Source organism: Protopterus annectens, chromosome 8.part0 (assembly GCF_019279795.1).
Source record: "Protopterus annectens isolate FY-2018-M chromosome 8.part0, PAN1.0, whole genome shotgun sequence".
Classification (NCBI taxonomy): domain Eukaryota; kingdom Metazoa; phylum Chordata; order Ceratodontiformes; family Protopteridae; genus Protopterus; species Protopterus annectens.
Window position 1 is genome coordinate 914,769,730 of NC_056741.1, and position 15,718 is coordinate 914,785,447.

At 42.2% G+C, this 15,718-nt stretch overlaps 1 protein-coding gene across 1 annotated transcript in view; it reads right to left on the reverse strand.

Moving 5' to 3' along the window:
- LIN37 (lin-37 DREAM MuvB core complex component) overlaps positions 1-15,718 on the reverse strand; it is a gene marked incomplete in the record, with an annotated part of 817,002 nt that overhangs the window by 191,524 nt on the left and 609,760 nt on the right.

A 15,718-nucleotide genomic window follows, 5' to 3' on the forward strand; every position in this document is an offset into this window, starting at 1 on the left:
GTATACTCGGTCTACATTTATGCATGATATTTAAATTACCTATTCCAAGGTAAGTGTTAATATATCTATATCTATCTAATGTATATGTGTTAGTTAAACTGGTGGTTCCATTCATTTCTGTACGAGAGAAAGTGTGTGTATGTAATTTAATCTAACTGTTCGTATGAGAGCAAACATTTTTAAGTATTACATTGAATGCTCACAGCATGTTTTTTACAGCTAAGAAAAGGTTTGATTGCACTTACATTGGGGTAGTTTATTTGGCCTTGAGTGACTCATGTTCAAGTTTTTATATACGTAAAACAATGAGATGTTTAAAACGTAGGATCTATGAACATAACTTAGTCATCAGTAAACATGATGCAAACAATGCATTGGCTAAACACGCTTTGATATCTAAGTTTTAGGAAGTATACATTCTTTGTCTTTGACTCTGTAGCTATCCAGGCTTTAGAAGGTGATTATAAGCTTCGCCTGGAATGTTGCGAATTTAGATGGCAAATAGCATGTATGGCAGATTGACCACCAGGTTTAAATGATATAATTAACATGAAAAGTTTTATTTTGGGAGAGAATCATTAATTTAGAATGAATGTGCCCAATCTTGTGCGACTTTGGAAGCTAATCAGGATCGAGTCTGGACATCATGTGGATGGGGGACCATTTGGTAACATCACTTTTTAACAATAGATTTTAACACTTTTTTTCTTTTGATTGGTGGAAAAATACAATCAAAATCTATGATTGATTCAGTTTCTGATTGATAAAAAAAAGCCATTAAGATCCATAATTTGCTTGTTTTTAGTGTATAATGACTGGTCCTGAACACCAGAAAATGTTTCTTTTTTGAGATTTTTAAAACTAATTTAAATATTGTACTTCATTGGGTGCATATGCTTTGAATGGTAGTTGATTGGTTGTGTGTGTATTTTGGCGCAAAGCCTGAAGAGTATTTAAATAGTATGGAAACATTTAAGAAAAAGGTTCCGAGGAAGTTCTATGGTGAATATTTTAAAGAGTTTAATCTTAGAAGGACTCTCGTGGTTTGTCTTTTGGAACTAGTTATTTTAAAAAGCTGCATCACTTACATGGGTCCCCTCAAATTATCTATAGTATGATCACAGTTATTTCCACTAGGGCTAATATACAAGTATCAACCATGGGAAGGGTAAGACTAATCAGGAAATGATAATTCAAGCACCAAAAGGGAAACTGGCTAAGCTTAAAATGTCCTCCAAGTGAATCTATATTGAGGTAGTAAATAGTTTTAAAAAATTGCCCTTTTTAGATCATTAAGTACCCCTCTCACCTTCCATCACCCCCCCCCCCAGCCCTCAACAGCTTCTGGCTCCTCTGAAAATAAGGGGTCTTGGTAATGGAGTTGTGAAAAGTGCAGGGCCATTTACTTGAGAGGTACATCAAAGAGATTTTAAATTGTAAATATGATGAGATATTTCTGATATCTGCTGGGATCCAGTGCTACAGTTTTGCAACATATAAAGTAAAAACAGTCACCTTTATGATTTTTAGATTTCTGAGCAGTTTAGAGAGTGTAGGTTTAGTCTGTACTACCTTACTGCATTGCAAACTTAGTTTACCAGACGAAAATATTTTGCTTCAAGCAATCTTCCAGTGAAAGAAGAAACTGGCAATAGCTGTCCACATTTGAAATGAAACCTTCCTTTCTATTTCAAAACAGAAGCGTTGAAGTGCTGTTCTTACCTTTTTATTCCAAGTCTCATACCAAGACAATCCATTTGCCAACACAAGCTCCCCAACTTAATCTGTGCAAAGATGACAAATCTGTCCTGCCAACTTAGCCTGTGCAAGTGGGTTAATGTCTGATGCACAATGTGGCCAGTAGATGAACTGTAATGCATAGACTGGGTCCGATAATGCATACATTAGTTTTATTTTCAGCTCTCTCTATCATGACCCATAACTTTGGGCCATATGCCACCTCTGTCAATGCTGCAAACTATGACATCCACTTCTGCCTCGTCGAGGCTGCCACTATGGTCAGTTCTTGCAATGACCATGAGCCAGATTTCTCATTTGGTGCTGCAACAAGTCTCTATTAGAACTGCTCCCATGCTGTATCTGCTTGTGTATTACTAAACTGTATAACAATGCACACCATGCATATTTGGCTACAGTTCTCAGGTGCATAATGTGGTGTGCCACTAGAGCTAGTCACACAACTGAAATGTCCCTTTCAGGAGTCCAAACAGTTGAATTTACTTTTCTCTGGATGGGCAGGTTATATGTAATCTCAGCCATGGTCTGGGAGTATTGTTTGGAGGTCTTCATCCATGGCTCCAGTGTATATTCATCAGCATCTGAAACACACCACAGCAAACACTATTACATATCTTGCTACCTGCTCATATGAGAACTGTGTATTCCAGCCTACACATACCAGACAGTTTCTGCACATACCAACGAGATGATCCTGTGAAAAATCATCCAGCATGACACTCTGGTAAAGGTCACACACATGCAAGATTTGGGAAACATGGGAACTGTCAGAATGGTGCACAGATATAAGGATTCATGGTTATCCAAATGACATTTGTCCAATGGACAATATATCAAACAAAATATATGTGCTGAAAGCCACTTTCAGCAAGTTTTTTTTTTTTTTTTTTTTTTTTCAGGATGGCTTCTCCTGTGTGGGGAAGAGACCTCCACCCTCCAAATTTACAAACAAATTCTACTGTCATACAGAAGTGAAGCAATAATTCAGTTGCTCTGCTGTCAAACAGCATTCGACATTTCTTCATGTTCCCATAAATAACACACCATACACTGCAGAACATCTAGCTGTTAATATAGTGGAAACCCTTGTAGCTATGTCCTGAGTACTAAAAAGCACCAGACAATGGATAGAATTGAAAGCCCTTGTGGTGGATATACTGGACACTGTGAAGCAGGTGAGATCTTGTTTGCACAGTGTGTGCAATCAACATCCCCCAGTTCCTCAGGGAAATGGGCCTTGTAAAATTCATGATGGTAATCTTCTCTACCATCTGTGGAAAATATTAAATTTCCTTCATATACTGCAGCATCACATCAAGAAACTAGTCAAGGATCTGCAAGGCTGAATTATGCAAAATTCCTAGTGTGTCCAGTCAGGCACTAAAAGGTCTCAGTAGCAAGGATGACTAATGTTATCCATATCTTCATGTTGATAGAGATGGCCAGCCCATGCATTCCCCTTGATTGTGTATGTGGGCAATGCATGTTTACAAAACTTCTGTATGATTTCCCTTATCTACATGGCAGTGGTCAACAATGCAGACAATGAAAATGACAGTATTTTAGCCAGTGGTGGACCTGTCTAGGCCACAGAGGGTGACAACATGCAAACCTAGAGGCACTGGCTCAGAGAGTGGCCACCAACACTTGATGTTCAACTATAGCTTCTGCTGTTCTTTGCATATTAGCAAAAGTAAAGCTCCCACCCCCGAAAAATCTTGGCATTCAGAAAGGATGTGTGATGTAGCTCATGGCAGTGAATTTACATCTCTTGCATGTTTGATTCCATCATCTGCAGATGCAATGAATTTCATTTGATGATATTATACACTCATGCTGCAAAGCACGAATATCATGTATTTCTCCCACAGAGCGATCACACTACATGCTTCTGATGCTCCCTCTTCCTGCATGCTATTGCTCATCATGCTGTTTCACTTAATGCTACATGCTAAATGTTTCTGAACGTCACTGGTTATGATTCACATCTTCTAAAGAGATAGTCATAAACATAAAAATTACTGCCATGGAGAGTACTTCACAACTGTACCATGCTTTATGTCCTTACATTCATGAAACTTGTTTGGGAAAACAAAGTAATGTTATTTACAGCTATGTTGGGGCCCCAAAAAGAATTCCCTGTGTAAAAGCCACAGCAAAATCATCCCTGGCCTTTTCTAATGCTTAATGTATGTATTGGTTTGTTGACCACACCAATACACAGCCACAGCAGATACTACCTGAAAAACCAAGCAGAATATGCTCTTTACAGCTCTCTGGATAAGTGGTGAACTGCTTACTCAAAAGAGAATTTTATGCAATCAGAAGTCCTTCTGGAAAGTCATGATTCCCAATGGAATAAAAGAAAGTACAGATGTACAAGTTAACACTTGACTATAACAGTAGGTGCTCAAATTCTTCACCGCTACATTAGCCTATGAGCTGTACTCTAGCAAGAATACAAGAACTGTCCCAGCTTCCAAAAGCTTTCATCTCCTCCCTTACTGTCACTCTGGCTGCTTACAGGCTTAGCCATTTTTGGAAGGAGCTATATGAACAGCCAGAGTGACTACAAATCTTCAGGACTTTCTTGCCCCTCAACAAAACATGGGGAATTCATCCTGAACTGACCAAGATATAAATAACAACAAAGCAACTTTATATACTACCAAAACTATTTACAAGAAGGTGGATGAAGCATGGGTATGACTAATGTAGCAGTGAAGAATTTGAACACTTATTGTTGAAGGTAATTCCAATTTGCACAACAGTATTATTCTCACTGCTGCAGTAGTCTATGGGTAAATTACCATAGCCTTTTTCAACCTGGGAAGAGGAGTAAGTCTCCTGGAGCCCCTGGAGAATGATCCTAACAAAGCCTGTTCTGGACCTGGAAAAGGAATCCAGTTTGGAGTGCTTTGCAAAAATATAGCTTGAGGACCAAGTTGCTGCCCATAGAATGCCCCCTTTTCAGTATGCCACCATAGAAACAAAGGCTTTAATGGAGTGTGCCTTAACACTGCCTGGAATGGATTTACCACAGTGACAGTAACAAACAGCAGACAACAACCATCTGGAAACTTGTTTAGACATAGGTTGACAGTTTTTATTTATTCTGGAATAGGAAATAAATAGCTGAGTTAGCTTTCCTGAAGGACTTGGTTCTGTCAATACAGTACCAGAGTTGCCTATGCACATCTAGAGTGTGTTGAATCTTTCCTAACTTGTTTTTGGATATGGATAGAAAACAGGGAGATTGATGGTTTGATTCAATGTAAACTATGAAACAACCCTGGGCATAAGAGAGGTTTGTGTGCAAAGTGACCCTATCTATATGGAACACCAGAAAGGGTTCTCCCACTAAAAGAGCTTGCAACTCAGATACTCTACTTGCAGATGTCAGTGCAATAACTGCAGCAGTTTTTAAAGTGATGAACCTTAGATCATCCTGAGTGGCAGGTTCAGTACATGACATGGTTAGTTTTACTAGTACAAAACTGAGATCCCAAGGAGGAAGAACCTAACTATGTGGAAGTCTCAGCTGTAAAACTCCTTTTAAAGCCAGTTTGATAATAAACAGAGAAGAAATAACGGAATCTCTGGGCAGACATGCAGAAATGGCCGCAAGATGCATCTTAACAGAGGCATAACATAAGCCAGAGTACAGTAACTCACACAAATATTTAAGCACCAGTGCTACAAAATCTGAAGTTGATTTCTGGATATTCGCTAGGCACCAACTAGAATATGTCTTCCACTTCTCAGGATGATTTTCTAGTAGAAAGTTTTCTTGCCTCCTTCAGTAATTGGTGCACAATCTCAAGAAATAGGTGCCTAAAAGGTATGAAAATTGAATCACCCAGGCAGTCAGTTGAAATTGGTTGATGTTGGGGTATAACAAACTCCTCTTGTTCTGTGTGAGTAGATCCAGTCTGTGAGGAAACAAAGTAATTGCTGCTGGCCAATTCCATAAGAAGGAAGACACGAAGAAAGTTATGTACTTACCATAGTGATAAATCCATGTTGCATTGTTTTCATTCTGTTTAACCTTTGGGTTATATGATCTGACTGTATCCAAACTCAGCATTTATTTCAGAAGCTATGGATCCATTACTCTGACTCCCCTTCCCTACCCATAATTCCTTTTATTCCTCCTAAGTACCTCAGCTTGAGTTTGCCTGCTCATACCGAGAAAATTATGCAACAATCATAAATACATTGGCATATATAAAAAAGGCCAGGAGTGGCCATACACAGAAAGACAACACAGATCTATTTTCGTGATAAGTACGTTAAGTTTCATATCTGATGTTGTCTGTTTTTGTCCGATTCAACCTTTGGGACAGGTTTCACAAGCTACCAAGAACACCTGAGTGGTACAAGGAAGAATACTCCTGAGAATGATGCAGCCAAAGGATGTAAGGGATCTGGACTGTACATCCAGCTTGAATTGACACAAACTCGTGAACAGTAGACCTGCAGCACAAATCTCAACAACAGAAACTCTGCGCATAAAGGCAGTAGAGATGTAGCGATAGCCCTTGCAGAATGAGCTTTTTTTCTTTCTTTCTTTTTTTTGTGTAGGATACTTCCAACCTGTCACAGACAAAGATTATACAGTCAAAAGAAACCTAAACAGATTGACCTTTCATACACTTTGGCCCAGTTTAGCTTTAGAAAAAGCAACAAACAGCTGATCAGATTTCCTAACATCCTTAGCCCTGTGTAAATAAAATCTGATTTGTCTGAATGCCTAGTAAATGTAAGCTATATTCTCCTTTATTAGAAAAGTTTGAGCTGAATACTGATAGACTGACGGTCTGATTAAGGTTCACTTCAGATTTGGGAGGAAAGTGGGATCCGTTCTCAAAGATATTCTTTCCTTACTGAAAATCATATACCGTGGCTTAGAGGACAGTACTTGCAATTTGGGAATCCTCTTTGTGGAAGTAACAGGCATCAGAAAAATAGTTTTCCAAGAAAGGAATTTTAAATCCACTGTGGTTGTTGGTTCAAAGGAAGCATGAGTTAAGGCCTACAGCATGGTAGTTATGTCCCATGGAGGAATCTGACCCCTTATAGGGGTTTCAGTAGGAAAGTTCCCTTCAGAAAGGTTTTCAAAATCATTAGTGCAGTTATGCGAGTTTGACTGTGTCCAATGTAGAAATTGGAAATGGTAGCTAACTGGACCTTGACTGTTGAAAAACCAGAGCCTTTTTTGTAAAAATATTACAAGAAATCCAGGCTGGAAGGAAGAGGTGCAGAGAAAGGATCATTTCCTTTGGAAGATGCCCAAATATAAAACCTTTTCCACTTACTGAGATAAACTTTTCTAGTACTTTGCATTTGTGAAGTTGGTAGAATATGAACTACCAAAGGGGACAGTCTGGCAACTCTGGCCACTACATGTAAGGGACCATGTGGTTAGTTTTAAGTTCTTTAGCTCAGAGATAGGCTGCCCAGATGGGTGACTCAAGAGATCTGGATGGTAATCCAATGTCCACGGCAGATGTAGTAGATGAGTCCAGAGGAAGGGGAACCAAACTCACCTGGGCCAAATGGGAGCAATAAGGATTTCTCTGGCCTTGCATCTTCTGGTTTTCTGAATGAATTTCTTTATCGATATTATGGGGAAGAACATATAGTAAGGCAAGTCTGGACTACAGCATCCCTCAGAAATTGATCCTTTTAAAGGCTTACGGTGAAGAACCGCTGCACTTGTTATTTAGGTACAAAGCAAAAAGACTGCAGCAAGGTTGGCTCCAGAGTCTGCAAATTTGAATTACAACTGCTCAGTTGAGGGACCACTCATGAGGCAAAAGAAAGGACCTGCTTAACTTGTCTGTTAGAACACTAGAAGTCCTTGGGATGTGTGCTGCTATGAGAAAAACGATGGGAAGATATCAACCCCAGTGCCACACTCTCATGACTTCCAAGCAATGTGGATGAGAGCTGGTACTTTTCAGATGTACCAGACTACTGCCATGGTTGTCCATATGGATACAAATCAAACTTTCTGGAAGGAAGTCCCGAAATGCCTGCAACGTAAGGATGGCAGCTCTCATCTCCAAGATACTGGCATGAAGACTGCCCCTCCATATGTGACCAAGAAACTCAGACCATCTTCCCTTTGAAATGCCCCACCCCCCCAGACAGAAGCATCCACGGTCACTGTAGCCTTTGGAAGTGATGGGGACAAAGGTCAACCTTCCAATACCCCTGGGGAGATCTACCACTACCTGATGCTAGTCCTGTAAATGGTGTTAAATGAATTTGAACATGCAGTGGATGCAGTGTTTGAGACCACTGAACTAAGAGGTTTCACTGAAGAGCTCTTATGTAATATCTCGGTAGACGGAATAACATGATCGCTGATGCCATCAACCTCAGCAGTTGTAGAATGAGTCTTGCTGAAGGAGAGGGATGTTGAAGAACTTGAACAGTTACCTGAAGCAGAGAGGATATCCTGGACTCTGCATGTTTGGCTATTTGACCGATTATATTCAGGTGGTATCCGATGAACTATCTATTGTGGAGGTGTCAACTAACTCTTTGCTTGACTGACTAATTCCCAATTTCTGCACATGTTGGAGCAAGAAGTCATACCAACTGTCAAACTGGGAACCAAGGCTATAAAATTCAGGACAAGAAACCAACCAATGAAGACCAACCGTAGATAATTTGTCACAAAAAAAAAACTGAGCACTTTCGTTGACTATAACATAAGACTTCTTTAGAATTAAAACATATAAATCAACTCAAGTTTTCCAGCTGGACTAGAACATCCCTGGATGGAGAGGTGAGGAGCCCATCATTGAGATATGAGAACATATGGAACTCTAGGAGTCTGAGGTACACTGCCACCACCGCCATGCTTTTGGTGACCACCTGGGGGGCTATGGCAAGACCAAAAGGCAATGCCCTGACCTGAAAGTGATTGGCTCCCAGGTAGAAATGGATAAATATCCTGAACTGCCTCACTATTTTGATATGATAGTATATTTTTGAAATCTATACAGCACAACCAGTTGTCCTTTCTCAGAGGATACATAATGGACTAAACTGTGACCATCAGGAACTTTGCCTGCTTTATAAACTAACTGAGGTGACCTAGGTCCAAAACTGGCATGAAGTCCCCTCTTTTTTTCAGAACTAAAAATAACCTGGAATAGCCTCTAGATTCTAAATGGTTGGGGGGTGTTGGATGACTTTTCCTCTAGCAGCTTTTTTACTTCTGCTGTGGATTCCATTTGACTGGGTTGTACGTTGGGAATCCCTCTATATTCCTGAGGAGGGGCAAGAGAGGGGAGAATATAGCCTCTGTAGGATTATCTTCAGCATCCATGTACCTTGAGTGATGACCTGCCAGGCTTGAGGGTGCAGAGATAAGCACCCCACCTGCCTCCAAAGTGTGGCAGTTGGACAATCCTTCAGGAGCACTGATAGGATTTATCACTGAAATGGCTGCCTCTTTCTCATGGGTAACAGTCACTGAAACTGCACCCCAATTTGCCCTAGAAGGTCTGTCTGCAGAAGCGCCTTGGTGAAAACCCTGGGATTTCCTGAATCGCATCATCTTCCCCCTTCTGGTAACTAAAGAAGGTCCTTTGAGGGGGGGTGTAAAAGTGGATCTCAATGGCAGACAGGGTCTTATCATCTTGATCACTTCTGGAAAGCGTTTCCCTAACCTTGCATCCAAAAAGAAAAAAAAACATCAAAGTGTGTGTGTGTGTGTGTGGGGGTGGGGGGGTGGGGTGGGGGTGGGGGTGGGGGTGGGGTGGGTTAATGAAGGACATATTAAAGCCTTCCACAAAGTCACAATCACATCCAGGTGTGCTGGTGGATGGCTATGCCAGTGTTTGCTGTTCAAACGGTACAACTGACTGTATTAGAGAGCAGATGCATGGATACATAGCAGATCAAATGCATGGGTAGACAACCGGGACGCCACTGTTTTCTGGATAGTTATGCAAGAGGGACTTGGTAAGCTCCTTGGTCAGGTCTCTCTGAAAGTGTTACAGGGCATTGAACTATCTTACCAGTTAAGTGTAAAAGCTGCTGATGAATATGTCCAGTTCCCAAACATGTCCAATACTTCTAACTCCGGGTTGGGGAAAGGAGAGATATAGGTTCATATGTAGGTATTAGGCTATCTGCCCAAAGGCATTTATAAGCCTAGCCGGAATGTGTTGGCTTTCACCACCCTCTTAAATTAGTTCCCTGTGCCTCTGTCCAGCAGAGCCACTGGAGTGATCCCCGGGGTAAACTTTCTGTTTCCCATCCACTCGTCAAGGTTTCTCTTGAAAAGGGTTAGTGAGGAGCTCTGCCTAATGTTGATTGGAATCTTGTTCCAGAGCACGGGAAGTCTCTGGGACAGGAATCTATCCCTCCAGCATGTCCTATTTATTGTTGTGGTGAGGTTTAGATCCCTGGAGAGTGTGGCTTGAGAGGATATGGTTTTCTTTAGGTGGAGCATGTCCATCAAATCTGGGATGGACATGGCCTTGTATGTCAGGCAGAGATCACCTCTGAGTAGGCGGTATGCAACAGAGTACAGCTGGAATTTCTTCAGTCGAGCTGCATAGGGCATCTGCTTGAGGCCAGTGATCCTCTTGGTGAGGAACTTCTGTGGTCTTTCCAGTTGTTGCAGGTGTCTTCTAAGGTACATCCCAAATGGGGCATTGAACTACATGATGGGTCTGATGAGTGATGCATAGAGGGGCCTAATGATCTCTTTCGATCTGGATGCAAACCCTTTTGTGATTAGGTGGGCCACATAGAAGGATTTTTCTAACCACTTTGGCAATGTGATTATCAAAGGAGAGGTTACTATCTACTTGGGTCCCCAGATCCCTTATTACGTCTTCCGTATTTAGGGGGCTACGACCTATGTGGTAGTTTGTGGGTACTTTGTTTTTTCCAAAGGGGATGACTATGCACTTTTTGGCTTTTAGCTTGAGGCCATGGTTTTGACACCAGGTATCTGTCTCAATGAGACCCTTTTGGAGGATGTCTGTGTCAGCCGGAGAGTCAATTATAGCCCCTAGTTTGCAGTCGTCTGCGTACCTGGTCAGCCATAGTGCTCCTGTGCTTGCCTGTACCTCTGAGAAGTATATGCCGAACAGGAGGGGTCCTAAGACTGAGCCCTGGGGAACGCCACTTGTAACCGGTTTAGAGTCGGACCTAGCTCCCGCAAGTCTTACCATGTGGGTTCTGTCCGTGAGCCAGTTAGCAACCCCATCTCATGACGTAGGGGATTATGTTCAGGCTGGTGAGCTTGTCTATAATACCCGAGTGGGAAATGGTGTCGAAGGCCTTTGCGAGGTCTAGGTAGGCTGTGTGAACCACCTTTCCTTCATCTATAGCCTTGGTAACTATCTCAAAGAAGTCCACTAGGTTTAGGAGGCATGATCTCCCCTTAAGAAAGCCGAACTGGGTAAAGTCCAGTGTTTGGAGGTTTCCAATGTCTGTTAATGAGATCCATGATGATGCGTTCCATAGCTTTGCAGACCAAGCTCATCAGGCTTATAGGCGATAGTTCCCTGGATCCCTTGTGGCTCCACCTTTGTGGAGCGAAATAACCGTTGCTGTGCGCCACTCTGTGGGCAAGTAGCCTGTGGAGAGGCTGAGTTTAAACAGTGTGTTTAGGTGAGTTCATCTTTGACCTCATGTAGGAAGCAAGCTGGGACACTGTCCGGTCCCATTGAAGCTGTGCTTTTGGCTTTGGAGAGAGCTGTTTTAACCAGAGTGTCTGTGATTTCAGGGGCACTACATTCTTCTGGTATAGTTATGGGCACTTTTGGGGGTGAAGTTTGCACTGAACCTGTCTGCCAGTATGTTGGACTATATCAGTCGGTTCAGTGCATTTTGTGCCATTCTGCACCAACTCCAAGCAGATCTGAGAATTGCCACTTAAGATTCTTGACATAGCTAAAGAATGCCTTGTGGTTATCTTTGGATTCCATGGCAATTTTTCTTTCGAAGCTAGACTTGGATGATTTTATGAGGGAACATAGTTTCTTGCTGATACTGATCAGGGATGTCTTCCCTTTTTAGGATTTTACTCTTTTCTTTTCTAGTTTCCTCCTTCTATTGTATAGCTTGTTTATGGCAGGAGTACACTAGACGGGTTTCCTTTTCTTGGCGTGAGTCTTGGTTTTGTTTGGGATAGCACGATCCATATATTCTTGTAGGTGCCCGTAGAGTGCATTAGTAAAGGATTTTGCAGCTTGGACAGCGTTATCCTTTAGCATGGGGGCTTTGAAACTTCCCACCTCGGTAATGTGAAGTTTGCTTTTGAAAAGTTTTTCACGGTGGTTTATTTGAGTGGGGGTGGTGGCGGAATGTGGATATCCAGAGTGATTAGTTTATGGTCAGATCTAACCAGCGAGGGGGTTGACCTCCGGTGTGGAACACCGGTCACCCATGTTGTTGATGACCAGGTCCAATATGTTGTCACCTCTGGTGGGGGTGTTGACCAGTTGATTCAGAGCATTTGAGTTTATAAATTCTAGGAAATGTTGGGCAAGGGAGTTTGTACTTAAGTAGTTCTCCCAGTTAATGTTTGGGTAATTGAAATCACCCAATATCAGGGTGTTTGGTAGGACCTTTATGTTTCCCAGTGTTTCCAAGAATGCGGAGTGGGGGTCCTGGGACATGGCGGGTGATCTGTAGCAAGCTATAATTTGAATAGCAGTTTTGCCCGTTGTTAGTTGCACGTGGATGATCTCTGAAGCATTGTGCTGTGCGTCTAACCTGGAGGTGTGGGTACAGTACAGTTGTGTACCTACCATAAATGTAGATGTTTGAGTGTATTCACTGTTGCAGTCATTACAATTGGGTTATCCTGCTGGCAGGCTACCCACAGTCGGCCTGAGTTCCAAAGTTTAGGTCCGGCGTCAGTTGCTGTCGCCTCCTCCCTGATGTCAGTGCGCCAGGGGTATAAAAGATGCAGCAGATGCCATTTTCTTCAGTTTTCTTGCCCCAGATGTCAGGTGCCCCTAAAATGGCAGGCTAAATTATGCCAATAAGCATGCATGCACAAAAAACAACTTTTCCTTAATCTACAAGCAAATACACCCCATAGGCTGTATAGAATAGAGAAGTACAGATAAGTCCCAGCAAAGGAAAAGGGGGATGGTGGGAGGGTAACCTGGACTGCAACAGTGAATACACTCGAACATCTACATTTATGGTAGGTACACAACTGTACTATGTTCATCATGTTTCACTGTTGCAGTCATTACAATTGGGTTGAATTCCAAAGCGAAGGTTGGGAGGCTGGTGCTAAATAGGATTAGGAGAGGCTATGAGGCCCTGCAGAACTGCAGTGGCAAAGCCTGCCCTGGATTTAGAGTAGAGAGGTAAGTGATAGTGCTTTGTAAAAGTGTGCACTGAACTCCAAGTTGCAGCCTCTAAGATGTCTTTAGTTGGTACTCCTCTGAGGAAGGCTGCTGAAGTGGCTGCTGCTCTGGTTGAATGTGGCCTAATGCCCTTAGGCACTGATTTGCCATGCTATGAATAGCAGAAACGAATGCAGTGGCCTATCCACTTTGAAATAGTCTGCTTTGAGATAGGCTTTCCTTGTGATCCTGCAGCATATGCCACTAGAAGTTGTTCAGTCTTTTTGAAAGCTTTGGTTCTGTCCAAGTAGAAGTGTAGCTGCCTGTGAATGTCCAAAGAATGCAGAAGTCTCTCACCCTTATTCTGTGTGTGTGGAGAAAAGGTAGGCAAACAAATTGTTTGGTTAAGGGCCACAATGGACACTACCTTAGGCATAAATGTAGGGTTTGTCCTCAGAGAAACTCTGTCAGGATGGAAAATGATAAAAGGTTCCACAGCCATGAGTGCCTGTAGCTCTGTATTATGGCCTATAAAATCCTCTATAATCCGGACAATACTCCTGCACTTAAAAATATTATCACCCCCTATAACAATCCTAGACCGCTTCGATCCTCTAACAAACTACTAATTCAGACTAGCAAAATTAATAACACAGCCAGTGATTCTCTCTCTGCAAACTCTGTAAGTAGATCCTGGAACTCTCTTCCAGCTGATATTACCTTACTTTCCACCTTAGGTCAATTTAAAACTAGACTCAAACAACATTTGTCACTTAACTGGCTATGTCAATGTATCGAGCATGGCTAACTCTCTCTAGAATGTGTAAAAATCTGTTAACCAGTTTACTGTATAATTTAATTTAATCCTGACTTGTGCTCAGGATTAACTGTAACCTGTGAAACTTGTTTAACTTGCTTAATTATGTAATCTCTGTAAATAGTCTGTTTGTAATATGTAATGCTGGTATTATGTAATGCTGTATCTGCTTACCCTTGGAGCTTTTCTCCCCGGGCCTCTGCTGAAAATGGACATGCATCCAGTCGGACTATCCCGATCAACAAATGTAAAATAAATAAATAAACTCTGAGACTCGTCTAGCGGACGTTATTGCTAGGAGCAGAGCTGTTTTCCAGGATAAGAATTTTATATCAGCTGCAGAGGCTGGCTGAAACAGAGGCAGTGTGAGTTTTTCCAAGACATAGTTGAGGTTCCATTGCAGGTATTGGTGCTCTCCTTGGAGGTCTTATGTTTTTGGCCCCTCTGAGGTACTGCCTTAGTAATGGATGAGAAAAAATAGGCGGTTCTGTATTGTAATGAGCTAAAATGGCAGAGGCATGAATTTTAATTGATGAAAAGGAAAGGCCTTTATACAGCATCTCAGTTAAGTATTGCAAAATCTGAGGAATATTTGGAACAATCGTTTCAATACCTTGTGCCTGGTTCCAAGCACAGAATCTCTTCCATTTTTCTGCATAAGATTTTCTGGTGCTAGGCTTCCTGGCCTCCAAAATAACATCCATCACTGCTTTAGACAGAGGTGTGTCTTGAATGGCTACATTATCCGCCATGCTGCCAGGTTTAAGGTCCTGAGTTGGCTGTGCAGTATCTGACTGTCTTGTTGGGTCAATACGTGAAGAATTTGAGGTAATGTCCAAGCTGGGCATTGAGACAAGCTCTTTAGGATTGGGTTCCAGTGCTGGTGGGGCCAGTCTGGGGCAATCAGTATCATTTTTGGCTTCTCTTGTCTGACCTTTAGGAGTACCTTGGGGAGGAGAGGCAGTGGAGGAAAGGCATATACTGTTAAGTTTTTCCAGCTGAAAGATAGAGCATCCACTTTCCATGCTTACTTGTGACAAGTCCTTGTGCAGAATCTCTATAGTTGGCAGTTGTGAGGGGAGGCAAATAGATCCATGTCCGGGCATCCCCAGTTCCTTGTTATCATGCTGAAGACTTGTGGATCCAATTTAGTTTGTCTGCCAGAGTATTTATCCTTCCTGGCAGGAATTGTGCTCGCAGATGTACTTGGTAAGTCAATGCTGTGCCCCCCAAGTTCATAGCTAGTCTGCAGAGGGGGTAGGAATGTGTGCCTCCCTGCTTGTTTATGTGTCACATGACTGTAGTATTGTCCGTCTTTATCAGTAGTTGTCCTGGATGAAGTAGATCCTTGAAGGCTGTCAGGGCATTCTGAACAGCTAGCATCTCTTTTTGATTGATATGTAGATGCATCTGACTTATGGACCATGTGCCCTGAATACATCTTCTTGCCATATGCCCCCCCCCCCAGGCATAATCTGATGCATCCGTTGTCAATGCCTGCCTGGCTGTGGGTAAGGTGAATGGCTGTCCCGTGTTGTGGTGACAGGCCTTTGCCCACCATCGAAACTCCTGTTGCAGGCAGGGAATGAGGGTAATTATTGTTTCCAGGCTGTGGCAATGTTGAGTCCGAACACTTTTTAGATACCATTGAAGTTTCCTCATATGTAGTCTTGCATATGGAATTAGCAGAATGCAAGATGCCATGAAGCCCAAAGCCTGCAGAATTTTTCTTGCAGATAACTGGGTCTTTGTTGCCAACATTTTGAAATAAATAGTCAGTTGTCTGTGTTTGTCTGGCGTG